This window comes from Lactuca virosa, chromosome 6 (assembly GCF_052849685.1).
Source record: "Lactuca virosa cultivar CGN04683 chromosome 6, Lactuca_virosa_CGN04683_v6, whole genome shotgun sequence".
NCBI classification, from domain to species: Eukaryota; Viridiplantae; Streptophyta; class Magnoliopsida; order Asterales; family Asteraceae; genus Lactuca; species Lactuca virosa.
Window position 1 is genome coordinate 29,719,912 of NC_136431.1, and position 15,467 is coordinate 29,735,378.

General features: G+C 40.4%; 1 non-coding gene across 1 annotated transcript; it reads right to left on the bottom strand.

Annotated features, from left to right (window-relative positions):
* Window positions 1-5,452: 5,452 nt before the first annotated feature.
* On the bottom strand, window positions 5,453-5,559 carry LOC145123143 (small nucleolar RNA R71). The gene has a single exon (XR_013715017.1). It is a non-coding gene; the product is annotated as a small nucleolar RNA R71 (small nucleolar RNA).
* Between the last annotated feature and the right edge of the window lie 9,908 nt (window positions 5,560-15,467).

Genomic DNA, 15,467 nt, shown 5'->3' on the forward strand with positions numbered 1-15,467 from the left:
ATTAATCACCTAATCAATGTGCCGGTTAACCACACACGCTCCATTGATCAATGATAATTTACAAGAAACCCATTGCCATCCTTCATTAGTCCACATTAGTGTGCCAGTTAACCACACATGCTCCACTAACTGACCAATAAGGTGCAATGTGCAATTTCATGGGTTAGCATCAAATTCACATTTTTCCTAAAGTAACTAATTTTGGGAATTTGTAAAGTGTTTAGATACTTTGTAGTTCATTATACTATTAATGAGGATTTAAGTTTCTTATCAAACCCATTCGGCTAACGACCCTCCACTGGTCAAGGGTGCGGTGGGTACGAGTGGATACCCAATGGCGGTCATATTACAGGCCGCTTCCTTAAACACCCCTTATACACCAACTTCGTGAATGAGTCCTACTAACGGTAAGACTGACTTTTTACTTATACATATATAATATATTAAACTTTTAATTTTATATAGTATAACGGTGTATTTTAAACTTTTAAAATACTAGGTGGTTTAATCTATTAATAAATTAAACTTTTAATTTAATTAACTTTAAACCATATGATTACGGATTTATTAATACTCTTTTAATTAATCCTTTAATTAATTATCAACAAAGCCATAATTAAACCATTAAGTCTAAATTTAAGTTATGAAGCCAAAAGGTTTAGAATTTAATATTTCACAATTAAAACCTTTAATTAAATTTTAAATTCCAAAACTTGAGGGCAAGTTTCGAAACTCTTCAAAACCTTTTAAATTCCTAAACTTGATGACAAGTTTTGTAACCTTTCAAGACTCTTGAATTCCATAACTTAAGGAGTTACTTTGTTTCATGAATGAGACTTTTCAAGTTCCATAACTTGAGGACAAGTTATGAAACTCTTCAAGAAACATTTAGATCAAACTTTAAACTAATAAAATAATCATATCATTTTATCTTTTACTAAATTGATCTAATTCAACTCTTGTAGCAAATTGATTCAAATTTTACAAATAATTAGTTTTTCACAAAATCAAGTAATTATCTTAAAATTTGGAAATCATCATGTTATTGGATGGGGATAATCATTACCATATCAACAAAATCAAATTTTATGAACCAAAACAGTTTGTGGTAATGATCCTAATCCAAAACAGGCCAAAAACTAGAAAATTTATGCCAACTCGTTGAGTCAGGGCATGGACTCGACGAGTTCATCCTCATATGATCCAACTCAGCGAGTCCACTCATGGGACTCGTTGAGTTCAGCAGTCAGACAGTAAAAAAATGAAATTTTCCAGCTTTGAAAATTAACTAATGCATCTATATAACATAAAACAACCCATGGCTTTAATATCACTGTTGGGTTTTATGTACTCTAACATCCCTATGGTGCACATACAACCCTAATGCTTTGGATCTAAGTTTTCTCTAGTTATACATGCAATAAAATTATCCAAAGCATGAATCCTACAACTAGCATAGAATTTGATATTTGAAACATAAAATCAAGTTAGATGAATACCTCTATATTGTAGCTTGTAGAATTTGGCTTTTCAAGAGCTTAGCACCTCAAGTGTGATGCCTCAAATGGTTCATAAACACCATGAACAAATGGAGGACTTTGAGAGAGAGGTTAGACACACCAAAAATCGGCTATACCCTTCATGGAATACACAAAGTGCCGATTTTAGGGTTTAAGGAATACATATATATAGTGTAGAATTCCAAGAGATATGTAAACCCTAATTCTTACACTTAGTTTTATGATCCAATAACTCATACAGACTAACTCTTCATGGAATTTCACATAAACTTAGTCCATCATGGATCAATAGCCCAAACCATATGTATCACTGATTTACGTAATCAGTCCCCGTTAATTTAATTAGTCTCTTTTGATCACTAAATTAATTCCAAATTAATTCTTGATTAATACTAATTAAATAATACGATTTCTTAATTAATATATTATACTTATAATGTATTAATAAATCACAAATAACCTCTTTCTCAAATATCCATCCTATCAGATTGTTCTGGTGAAGGCAACCCAAAATGGACCATGCTACTCTCGGGTCAAGTACATACCGATTATAGTTATGGGCTTAGACACCTAATCGAACAGTTCCATGGAACGGATTCTGAACGAGGCAATTGATAATCTGAATATGTACTGGTTGGAGCCAGTTGTCTCTTTTGACCTGGACAACACTTCGGAGTCTCAGCTTGATTTTCCAATCACTCCGAAGTCATTCATGTTTCGTTGCTTTGAGAACATTGAGAAAGAACCAGATTCGGATAATGATGTCAATCACTCGCTTTTCTCATTTTATCTTAAAAATGGAAAGCCACAGTACCAAACATGGAGTTCAAAGAAGATTGTAGCTGTGAAAGTTTTTGGACCTGATGAGACCGAAAGCTTTATCAATGTTAGATTCAAAGCTGTTCGAGGAGCTGGGAGTTAAGTCTTTGAATTCTCTCTTGCTGATCTGCCGTACCTTAATCCTTACGATTGGATTTCTTTGTTCAGCGTCTTATCAAAAGATGAACATAAATTTGAACCCATTGTGGCACATCTGAAAAGGATGTTGATCTCCTACATTCAAGAAGTTGGGAAAATGGATGTGGAGATTGCGGCAGCACTCCGAAAGAAACCCACTGTGCAACCAAAAGAAACTACGAATGATGTCTCCAAGATGAAGCTCAGAAAAATACAAAAGGACAATTGGAGTGTGGCGTTTCAACAAAGTGCTAGAAATGGTACGAATGTTCAGAAGTGTTTGTTCTCCTTACCAAACAATCATCTGTTTTCAACTCCTTGCCTCAACTACATGTTGGGGATTACAGACAAATGCAAAGTGAATGATGCTGCAGATAAGAAGTGCTCCGCAGATATGATCAAATGGTACATTCAAGTTCGCAACACTTTACTTGGTCTGATGCCGAAACTCTTCAAAGGGGGAGATTGTTGGGTTATTTATTCTGTTGTGTCAAATTAATTATGCATGTTTGTAGTCTTTATTATTATCGGATTGGGCCTGTCCATCCACCATTATGGTGCTAGGGTTAGACTATAAATATAGTATGCATGTATCGTTTTAAGGATAATGTCTGATATTTGCATATTTAGCCATATATTTAGTATAGATTTTTATCAATTATTAGCTAATTATTTACATATTATGGACAAAAGGTACTTAATAATGTTTAAATTGTATTTTCAGTCCAGAAGTCATGCTCGGGAGCAAAAAGGAGGAAGGAGATGCAATTAGAAGTTGCAGAATGAAGAAAGGAGTACAAACCTGAATCTACTCGGCGAGTCCAATCGTCTACTCGATGAGTTTCCACGAAGATTCGCGAAGCAACACGTAAAGTCCTTACCGTACATGGATTCACAAAGGGTACTCGGCGAGTCGGTTGTCTACTCGACGAGTAGCCCCTGTTTTGAGTTATTTATAAATAGAAGCAATAAATCCGATTGGAGGATCTTTTCTGGCTTTTCTGGAAGAAACTTTGTGACTAAGGAACCCCTTGGAGACCTGGAGAACGTGAGAAGAACCCTAATCTCTCATTCTTAAGAGATTCAAGGCAACTTAGATTTAATTTTCCACTTTATCTTTGAATTGAACAATGTTTGCGTTGATTACTTTCGTTTTTAGCTTTTTGACTACTGTAATCATGAGCTAAATTTACTAGTTTCTGTTTAGGGAAGACAATTTTACTCTTATGGATTAATTTTATGGTTTGATTAATTGTTAATTGGTGATTTTGTTAAATTAAGCTTGTTAAAGATCCTTGTGCATTAACCATAACTATTCTCTGTTAATAGGAAGGCAATTAGGCTGCATGAACATCTCTTAATTGTTTACCTCATATGATATATGTGAACACTTGGTTATGTGCCTAGGACTAGTGAATATGAAACTAGGATTAATTAGAGAATGGGTAAATTAATGTGTGAGCTTGTTGATAAACCAACAACAAGAGGCTAATTGAATTAGTAATTTGATTAACCAATTACAAGTCTTATTTAATCCGAATAATTGAACTAGGGAATTAATTAGCTTAAACACTTGATCACTGCTTAAATTAATTGATTTTCTAAGGATTGGTAATAGCGAATGCGAATCTAATCACTTTAGTCGGTAACCAATAACAATTAATCTATTGCTTTTCCATAAAATTAACCATAGGAGTGAATGAGTTGAACCTAAACAGAAACCTTTTATCAAATTTGGTGAATTTTTACTTGGTTTTAGTTAATTAGTTAATTGTGTGTTACTTAGTGTGTCTAAGTTTCTAGTCTTGTAAAACTAGAGAAAACCCTTTACTTTTATTACTTGTTGGTTAAAATTAGTTATTAGGTTAATTTCCGTTCCTCGAGTTCGACACCCTACTTATTCAACTATACCACTAAAAGACAGGTTCACTGCCTTTGTGTGTTTAAATTATATTTTTAGAGTAGGAATAAAACGAGTTGGTTTTACACACATCAAGTTTTTGGCGCCGTTGCCGGGGAACGGTTCAAAAATTAATTCTAATTTCTAGTTTTATCGATCCTTTGTGTGAGCTTATCTTACACAAAGTTATTTTTTTCAGTAATTCAGTAATTAGGTTAAGTTTTAGTATTTAATTGTTCTTATTTGTTTTTATTTATTTTTAGGCTTCTAGGCAGTGTACTCGCCGAGTGCAGTCGAACCTACTCGGCGAGTACAGTGCTGATTTCCAGTTTCGTTTTTATTTTCTTTCTGTTTCATTTTTGTTCTTTTTACGTGTTTTTCTTGCTTTAATTGCAGAGTGTTTATGACCAGAGGAAGAAATACACCTTTAACTCCACCACTTGAAGACCCGGAAGCTACTTTAAGGAAAAACAAAGGCAAAACCGTTGGAGAATCCGCTTCTTCAAAGAACTCACCTTTGAAGAATCTCAAATCCGTTTTTAGTAAGAAAAATAGCAGTAAATCAGGAGCATCCAACACCTCTTCCTTGGCAAACGAAGACCCAATCAAGGTAGACATTGTGTACGAATCCGAAAAGGAAGAAAGCGAATTTGAAGAAGGTAGCGATCTAGAAGGCGGATTTGGCGGAACCATGGCTAACATCGATGAAGTTACCATGGGCGAGTGGAAGAAGAGGATGCGTGAAGACACCGGTCCGGGACTCGTGCAACCCGCGATTCCAGAAAATGCCAACTTCGAACTTAAAGGCCATATACTCGCCCAACTTAAAGAAATTCTGTTCTATGGAAAAGATCATGAAGACGCGTACAAGCACCTAGAAGAGGTCAATGATATAGCCGATTACTTTAACTTTCCTAATGTGGCCCGCGACACCGTTCTGCTTCGCATGTTACCGGTCACGTTTAAAGGTGCTGCAAAAGATTGGCTAAAATCACTCCCTCCAGGATCCATCACCACATGGGCTAGAATGAAATAAGAGTTTATTGATCAATTTTGCCCACCATCAAAGATAGCCAAGTTGAAGAAAGCTATAGCTAATTTTGAGCAACAAGCCGGAGAATCACTTTATGAGGCGTGGGAGAGGTACAAAAGCTTACTAAGGAATTGCCCACATCATGATCTTAATAGTCAACAAGAAGTCTCCATTTTTTATGATGGAGTAAATGTGACAACAAGGCAATTACTTGACTCGCAAGGACCGCTCACAAAGAAGGCACCCCCGGTGATAAAGCAACTAATTGAGGAATTCTCTAAGCATTCTAGAGAATACCACAATCCAAGGAATGATGTGATAAGGGGATCAGCTTATGCAGCTTCAGAAGATTTGTCGACAGTTATGGCAATGTTGAAAACCATGGATATGAGGATGGATAAAATGGATCAAACAATCCATGCTATTCGGGTAGGATGTGAGAATTGCAATGGGCCTCATCTAACTAGAGATTGTGATTTGGACGAGAACGGGAAAAAGAAAGTGCAAGTATGCTATTCTAGTGGTGATAGATTTGATGACGATTGGCGAAAACCTATGAAAGAATGGCTTCCTTATGATGAGTACAAGAAGGCGAAGGAGGAGAAGTATAGACAAAAGACAAGGGGTTTTTACCAAAAGGAGGAACCGGTACAAGAAAAGAAACCAAATTTAGAAGAAATGCTCACTAAATTTGTAGCTGCATCCGAGAAAAGACACAATGACCACAATGCTGCATTACAAGATACAAGAACGATATTAAGGAATCAGCAAGCATCTATTCACAACATTGAGAAGCAGCTGGGGCAACTTGCCCAACAAATAAATCAAAGAGCACCAGGAGAACTTCCTAGTAATACCGAAAACAATCCACGAGGCGCACATATAAATATTGTGACAACTAGGAGTGGAAAGATAATTACTCCTCTGGCCCCTATTCAGAACGAAGATCCAAAGCTGGTACAAAAGGAGGAGGCAGAAGAACAAAACCAAAATCAGACCCAGCTGAACCCAGACACTACTCGCCGAGTCCAGGATATGGACTCGACGAGTCCGACACCTGATCAGAAAATTAAGTCTCTTGTTAAGCCATATCAGCCTCCACTGCCATATCCAGCCCGAGCTAGACAAGAAAAGAATGAAGAAGACTACCAGAAGTTTCTAGAACACATAAAGGCTCTTCAAATTAATATACCATTCATAGAAGCGGTTGCACAAATGCCAAAATACGCCAAATTTCTCAAGGAGCTTCTAACTAATAGAAAGAAGATGGAAGAAGTGAAGAAAGTGGTTCTAAATGAGAATTGTTCAGCTGCCATGTTGAACAAACTACCGAAGAAGAAGGGTGATCCGGGAAGCTTAAACTTGCCTTGTCAATTCGGAAATTTAGCTACCATCTATGCATTGGCTGATTCAGCGGCGAGTGTAAATCTCATGCCATACTCATTTTTCAAGAAATTAGATCTCCTAGAGTCGAGGCCAATTCGAATGGCAATTCACGTAGCAAATAAAACGGTTACATTCCCAAGGGGAATATGCGAAGATTTATTGGTGAAGGTTGACAAGTTCGTGTTTCCCGCGGACTTTATAGTTTTAGACATGGAAGCGGATCCTCAAGTCCTGATCATTCTTGGAAGACCTTTCGTTAACACCGCAAGCGCTATAGTTGACATGCGAGATTCCAAACTTACTCTACGGGTGGGGGATGAATCAGTCACTTTTGGGGTTGATCAAGCCATGAAGCACGCAAGGAGTAGTGATGACACAGCATTTTCGATTGATATGTTGGAAGAATTAATGGAGGAATGGAATAATGAAGAACCAAACAAGTCCACCATCACATTTGATGAAGAATTCGATGCTGAAAGCGACCTGCTGGAATTAGAGAGACTACTTGAGGAAGCTTATTATAATGAGCTGATCAAAAGTAATGAACAGTCTACTCGCCGAGTAGACTCGACCTACTCGACGAGTCCATCCAAAGAATCCCGATCAGACGCAAAATTTGCCCAAGACTCGACGAGTCCCCTTACTGGACTCGACGTGTGCAACATCCAGAACACGAAAACTGAGCTGAAAGCACTACCAGGTCACTTGGAGTATGCATTTCTTGAAGAGGATCAACAAAAACCTGTAATTATAGCTGCTGATTTGGCCAAACATGAGAAAGAAAGTCTTGTGAGGGTACTAAAAAAGAGGCAAGGTGCTATAGCATGGAAGATAACCGACATCAAGGGAATTAGTCCAGCTTATTGCTCTCATAAAATTAACTTAGAAGATGGGGCTAAACCTGTAGTTCAACGCCAAAGAAGACTAAACCCGAACATGCAAGAAGTTGTGAAAAAGGAGGTGGTAAAACTATTAGATGCCGGGATTATTTACTCAATTTTCGATAGCCCGTGGGTGATTCCGGTGCAGGTGGTACCGAAAAAATGAGGAATGACGGTGGTAGCACATGAAAATAACGAATTAATTCCAACAAGAACGGTGACCGCGTGGCGTGTTTGCATCGACTATAGGAAACTAAATGATGCAACATGCAAGGATCATTTTCCATTGCCACTTATTAATCAAATGCTCGAGAGGCTGTCCGGGCATCTATATTATTGCTTTCTCGGGATATTTTCAAATTCCAATCGACCCACAAGATCAAGAGAAGACTACTTTTACATGCCCGAGTGGAACATTTGCATATAGACGCATGCCTTTTGGGTTATGCAATGCACCGGCTACTTTCCAAAGGTGTATGATGGCCATTTTCCACGATATGATCGAGAAGTTTATGGAGGTTTTCATGGATGACTTTTCGGTTTTCGGGTCCTCTTTTGAAGATTGTTTGTCCAACTTGGATCTAATGTTAGCAAGATGTGAGAAGACCAACCTTGTCCTTAATTGGGAGAAGTGTCATTTTATGGTGAAGGAAGGAATCGTGCTAGGACACAAGGTCTCGAGGATGGGGATAGAGGTGGATAGAGCAAAGGTGGACACTATAGCCAAATTGCCACCTCTAACAAATGTCAAGGGGGTAAGAAGCTTTTTAGGCCATGCAGGGTTTTATAGGCACTTTATTAAACACTTTTCGAAGACCACAAGACCCTTGACTCAACTTATTTTAAAGGACGCCCCATTCAACTTTTCTAAAGAATGTCTTGAAGCATTTCATTTGTTGAAGGAAAAGTTGACTACTTCGCCTATTATGGTAGCTCCAAATTGGAGTCTTCCTTTTGAGCTAATGTGTGATGCTAGTAACTTTGCGGTGGGAGCTGTTTTGGGACAAAGAATTGACAAGCATTTTCAGCCAATCTATTATGCAAGTAAGATCCTGAACCCAACACAAGAGAACTACACTACTACAGAAAAGGAGCTACTAGTAGTGGTTTTTGCATTTGATAAATTTCGCTCTTATTTGGTTTTGTCAAAAACCATAGTTTTTACCGACCATTCTGCCCTTAAGTATCTTTTTGCTAAACAAGATGCTAAGCCAAGGTTGATTCGTTGGGTATTGCTGCTACAAGAATTTGACATTGAAATACGAGATAAGAAGGGGATGGAAAACATGGCTGCCGATCATCTATCGAGATTGGAAAACCCGCACTTGGAAGAGTTAGAAGAAAACAAGATTGGAGATGAATTTCCCGAAGAATATTTATTGGTTATAGCAGGAGAGATTCCATGGTTTGCAGATATAGCTAACTATTTAGCTAGTGAATACATCCCAAAAGACTTGACCCGCCAACAAAAGAAGAAGTTCTTTTCAGAAATTAAGTATTACTTTTGGGATGAGCCATACCTCTTTCGTAGTTGTGCTGATGGTATGACAAGAAGATGTGTATCCGGGAAAGAAAGTCGGGAAATCTTCAAGCATTGTCATAGCGGGCCCACCGGAGGACATCATGGAGCGCAATATACGGCCAAGAAGGTTTTTTATTCGGGTTTTTATTGGCCTGCTATCTTTAAAGATGCTACAAAATTTGTCAAAGAATGTGATTCATGCCAAAGATTGGGAAACATTTCATCACGAAACGAGATGCCCCAAAATAGCATTCAAGTTTGTGAAATATTTGATGTTTAGGGAATTGACTTCATGGGACCTTTCCCAATGTCAAAGGGAAATAAATACATTTTGGTAGAAGTCGATTATGTATCCAAATGGGCGGAGGCACAAGCATTACCCACGAATGATGCTCGAGTAGTGGTACGTTTTCTCAAGAAATTATTTTCAAGATTTGGAGTTCCAAGGGCTCTAATTACTGATCGAGGCACCCACTTCGCCAATGATCAATTAGCTAAGGTGTTGCAAAAATATGGTGTCCACCATAGATTTTCAACATCCTATCATCCTCAAACGAGTGGGCAAACTGAAGTTACAAATAGGGCGTTGAAGAGAATATTAGAAAGATTGGTCGGAAGTAATAGAAAAGAGTGGTCGGATAAGCTTGATGATGCACTTTGGGCGTTTAGAACAGCTTTCAAAACACCTATTGGTACTACACCATATAGGTTAGTTTATGGGAAGAGTTGCCACTTGCCAGTTGAGATTGAGCATAAAGCATTTTGGGCTTTAAAGATGTGCAATTTTGATTTGGCTGAACTTAGAAACAACCGATTGATGCAAATGAATGCCCTTGAAGAACTAAGGAATGAGGCATACACTAGTTCCTTGATTTACAAAGAAAAGACCGAGAATTGGCATGACAAAATACTCAAGGGTAATAAGGACTTTCACGAAGGACAAAAGGTGTTACTTTTTAATTCAAGGCTCAAACTTTTTCCGGGCAAGCTAAAGACACGATGGGATGGTCCATTTATATTGAAGGAAATTTTTCCACATGGAGCTATTGAGCTAATATCAAGAGATGGAACTCCTTTCAAAATCAATGGTCATAGGGTGAAAAGATATGAAGAAGGAATTCCGAGAAATGAAGAACTTGAAGAAGGGCTGCTGCTGGAAGGGATTACAGAAACGTAAGCGGGAAAGAGTCCAGCTAATGACTCCTTAAAAAGAAGCGCTTCCGGGAGGCAACCCGAGTTTAGAGTTTGCTTTCTTTTTCCTTTATTTTTTTTCATTTTTATTTTAAGTTTTTCTTAGGATCTGCTTTTATCATTCTTCTTCTGAGTTTATGATGATTGCTTGAGGGCAAGCAATGCTCAAGTGTGGGGTGTGGCATAACAATTTAAAAAAAATCGATGTTTTTAGCTTCCTGAATAAAGGACTCGTCGAGTCCCTAAACCTGCTCGGCGAGTCCATTTGAGAAATCCCGATTAAACGCAGAATCACGAAAATACTCGGCGAGTAGGTACACCTACTCGGCGAGTCCACATATTTACCAGAAAAAAAATTATTTTTTTCACATTCAGTAAAAGGGGTTTTTAACCCTAATTGAGGAACATTTCAACATTTCACAGCCGCCACCCATACACGACGAGCGAGTTCTCTCAAAGTTTTCATCTTGATTTCTTCCATTTTCTTCCAATTCCAACCACAAGGCAGAATGTCTAGAAGAGGGCAGAGTTCCGGGGGAGGTGACTATGGGGATCTTTCATGGTTAATGTAACATCGTAAATTTTTCAAACAAAATTTTCATTTTTAAATCGCATACTTTTCGTAACATATTGTATAGAAATCTCGTTTATTCAAATTACAAAACACAACTCCATTAATAAGCCAGGATCCTCAAAACGTGACTTTTTCCCTGGTGTGTACAATCAAGCCGGTGCCTTCCCGCGATCCTCTAAGATAACTGAAACATATAACACATAACACGGTAAGCACGAAGCTTAGTGAGTTCCCCAAAATACCACATATAACACATATTAGCCACTCGAGGCTATAACTCTGTGGACCCACTGGCCCTAACTCTGTGGACCCTATGGTCCTAACTCTGTGGACCCTCCGGTCCTAACTCTGTGGACCTTCCGGTCCTAACTCTGTAAACTCTGGAATACACACAACATAAATCACATAGAAATAATGTAGTGCAACATATCATATACATAGCATACAAGATACTCTGTTACATAACTCTTCTTACCACTCAAGGTAAGGTATAGTGAGAAGACTCACCTGACCAGCAGCAAGTAAAGGCCCCGCTCCCGGATCTCGAACTAGCCTCCACCTAACACAAGGGATGAATATCTCTAAATGATACTCTAATCACAACTCTAATGACCGAAGGCTATTCTTCCTCTCTTTAACTCTTTGAAGTGGATAAAAGACCATTTTACCCCTCCATGGTCTCTACTACTTATGTTGATCAAAGCCCCAAAGTCAACATAAGTCAAACTCGAGTCAATAGTCTATGTTTGACCCAACTCGCCGAGTGCACCCTTGCGACTCGTCGAGTCCACTTACTTTCCTCAGAAATCTCGTGACAGTCCAGCTCAACTCGTCGAGTTGACCCCCAACTCGTCGAGCTATCACCTGATTCGGTTCCTCGGGACAAACCCTAACCAACTCGTCGAGTCGGCTCATCGACTCGGCGATTTCATTCAGACCAAATGTTCATTCAGACGATTTAAGGCAGATCCATCACCCGAAACACTAGATCTACCATCCTGAGGGTCGATTGTCGTGTAAAGCTGCAAGCTTTACGTTTAAACATGGCATATAAAGCTCATAATGCCAATATAAGTCTAACAAGGATGATTAACCACAATAACTCTTCTATGGTTAACTAAAGCTATAATCTTTGGACTCTCTGGACCTCACAAGGTCCAGATCTGAAGTCTAGGCCTCATGAGAGACCTTATGCATACAAAGTCCCAACAATGGTGGAAGAAACCCTAATCTTCCATATCTACAAGATCTAAGAAAAATAACAAGAAAGGTGCAAGCTTTTACTTCTTACTCAAGCCCTTGCACGAAGTTACACCATATCCACTGATTCTCTAGCTCCCTTGATGGGTGATATCCTCTTCTCCTCAAGAGATGCACTAGTTTACTCCAAGTTTTAGCTTCTAAGACTCTCATGGCTCTCCATACACGTTTAGGGTTTGCTCTCAAGGAAGGGTAGCCGCAAATGAGGCTATAAGTTCCTTTAAATAGGTCTCAAACCCAGGAAATTAGGGTTTCTCTGCCCAACACCTACTCGGCGAGTCCCTCCTCTGACTCGTCGAGTCCATTCATTAAATTCACGCGATCAACTCGACTCGACTCGACGAGTTGGTCCCTCAACTCGTCGAGTCCCTCCTTAAATCTCAAGATTAACATACACGATAATGTCCCTGGAAATCCGGATGTTAGAATTCTCCCCCACTTGAATTAGATTTCGCCCTCGAAATCGCTCCTCCACAACATCTAGATCTAATCAAATAACCAAACAGCACCATCGAAAGGTCTCATACCACACAACTATCTTCCCTTCTGGACACCTGAATCCAAACAGGAACTCCTCCCTGGAAAAGGACAGACCCATCTGCTACTATGCTACCCCTTCTGACTCTCAAGAATCTGGAACTCTAGTAGCCTGACATACAGCCAGACCGCCATCTCCAGATGTCACCACGTTATTTGCTCCTCTGACTCTCTAGTGGGGACCGATAAAACAAGTCCATGCCCAAAACTGGCTACCGATCACTCGTCCCAGTCATGATAAACAATCTCGGTCATATACCAAGGAATGGAAGGATCACATCACACCAGAGACTCATCCACTGAACTGCAATCAAACCCTAGCTCCCTTCTCCAAATCCCTTTCAACACTGAACACCAGGTCATCTCCCGACCTAGCAGTTGAACCTCCAAAGGTTACCAATTGCGTGTACCAACACGCCTCACTGACTTCCTTATCAATGCAACTATCTCGGCTCTGTGTGAGACACGAGTCACGAAGTTCGCTTCACCTCAAGCGAGTACGGAACTCGACTCGCTCTCGACCTCTGCCGTCTACTACTCATTAGTTCCATGTGTTTTGCGGTTTTCTCATACCAATGAATTGACCCACTCCGGTCTAATACACCAGATGGAACAATACCCCCTTCCAAATGAAGTGCATCTCTGAATCCGGAATCTCATTCCGTCTACTCAATACGCCACTAGAATCGAACTCAACTCAAGAGTCTGATCCGGCACAGAATTGGAACCACTTGTCCCAACGAACCACTCAACTCATGACTCATGACTCATGACCCGCAACTCATGCATTCCTCACTTATCCACTTCCCTTTGGTTGCGACAACCATTACTCAATTTCAGAATATAACGACTCCCGACAAATATGGAGACCCCAGTCTCGTCCCTGGTTCGACCACCAGGCTCCCACAAAATCAAATATTAGGGCTACCCAAGCCCAAAACTCTTCTGCGCCACGCTCTGATCAGAGAGCACTTCGTCACAACATTCTCTTGCTGACTAGCAGGTACCACGGCTCCCCGCAGTATCACAACGACCTCTCACTGAACAGTGAGTACTACGGCTCCCCGCAGCATCACCACAACCCCTCACTGAATAGTGAGTACTACGGCTCCCCGTAGCATCACCGCAACCTCTCACTGAATAGTGAGTACTACGGCTCCCCGTAGCATCACCGCAACCTCTCACTGAATAGTGAGTACTATGGCTCCCCGTAGCATCACCGTAACTTCTCACTGAATCGTGAGTACTATGGCTCCCCGTAGCATCACCGCAACCTCTCACTGAATAGGGAGTACTACGGCTCCCCGCAGCATCACCGTAACTTCTCACTGAATAGTGAGTACTACGGCTCCCCGTAGCATCACCGCAACCTCTCGCACTAACTCATGGATGCTACAGCTCTCTGTAGTCTTACGGTGCTTCCTCTTACCATTCCACGATCTCATCCTCAAGTCGACGCCATCCTGCGTTCACTCACTCATGCTCCGCGGCCAAGAGTAGATTGGTACACACACCCATCCCGGCTATGCGTCACTACTTCGGACGACCACCGCCGTGACAAAACTTCTTTTTCTCGCTGCCATTCACATTCTCAGATAATCCCGTTTGGTGACAATTAGCTGAAGGGCCCCCACCGGAACCATAGTCACTTATACACCACTCGACATCTCATAACTCAAGTCTCGAAATAATCCGAAACTTATAACATTAAACTCGGATACCTCGGAATACTCCATCTCCTAAACTGAAACACGGAGAAATCGCCAACGGCTCAGAACACGAAAATGACCCTCCGAAACTCTTTCCTCCATTGCTCAAAACTAAGCGAGATTACGCATGCCGTCCCGAAAATTGGCAGCCTGATCATCTCTTACCCTTTCCAGAGAGCATAGAATAGTCCATTCATCGAACCAAAATCTCCCAACTACCGAAGTATCCCTATGAACCAACCACCTCGAAAAATTCTTATCTGCCACAAGGCCTCTGACCAACAGCCACCTGCCGTGCAGAAACTCATCCTTTCTTGAACGCGGACAACATTCATTAACTCCCTCTGCAACTCACCTCGACCACCGATAACCCTGGTCTCGGGAATCCGCACCGCATGTCTCTATATCCAGTTCTCTAACCACTCTTGAACAAACCTCTGATCTCCTCAAAAAGTACCCGGTTCTCCCCCACTCAGGGTTCAAACCATCACTAATTGGTTCACCAACAATCTATCCCACAGACTGTTTTTACCAGTAACATCGCACCTACTCTTGGAAGGTGATACACTATGCTCGATGATCTCCCCGATGGAGATCAAACAACTCCAAATACCCCGAATCTCAGATGGAATCCTCAGAAGCTTCTCATCATTACTGCCTCTAGTCATTCAGAATCTCGCACCATCCCACTACCGGACATCTCAACTGTCCAGTAGTAACCCTGCCTCTGTCTGAAAATAATGAACTAGCATACTCCTCATCCTCGACTCCTCAACCGACGTCCCATCTCGTGAGTTATCATAAGAGCAGAGACCTCATTTCCATACTCGATACCCATCATAGACACTAAGAGCCATTGCTCCGATATACTCCTCTTGACCGTCCGTTGTTGCAGCTAACACCTGCCCTACTATGCTCAAATAGGGTGTATCATGGTCCTTAACCATCTCAATCCCCGCTGACAACCTGCTCTTGCTCTAACATTACCTCTCGGCAG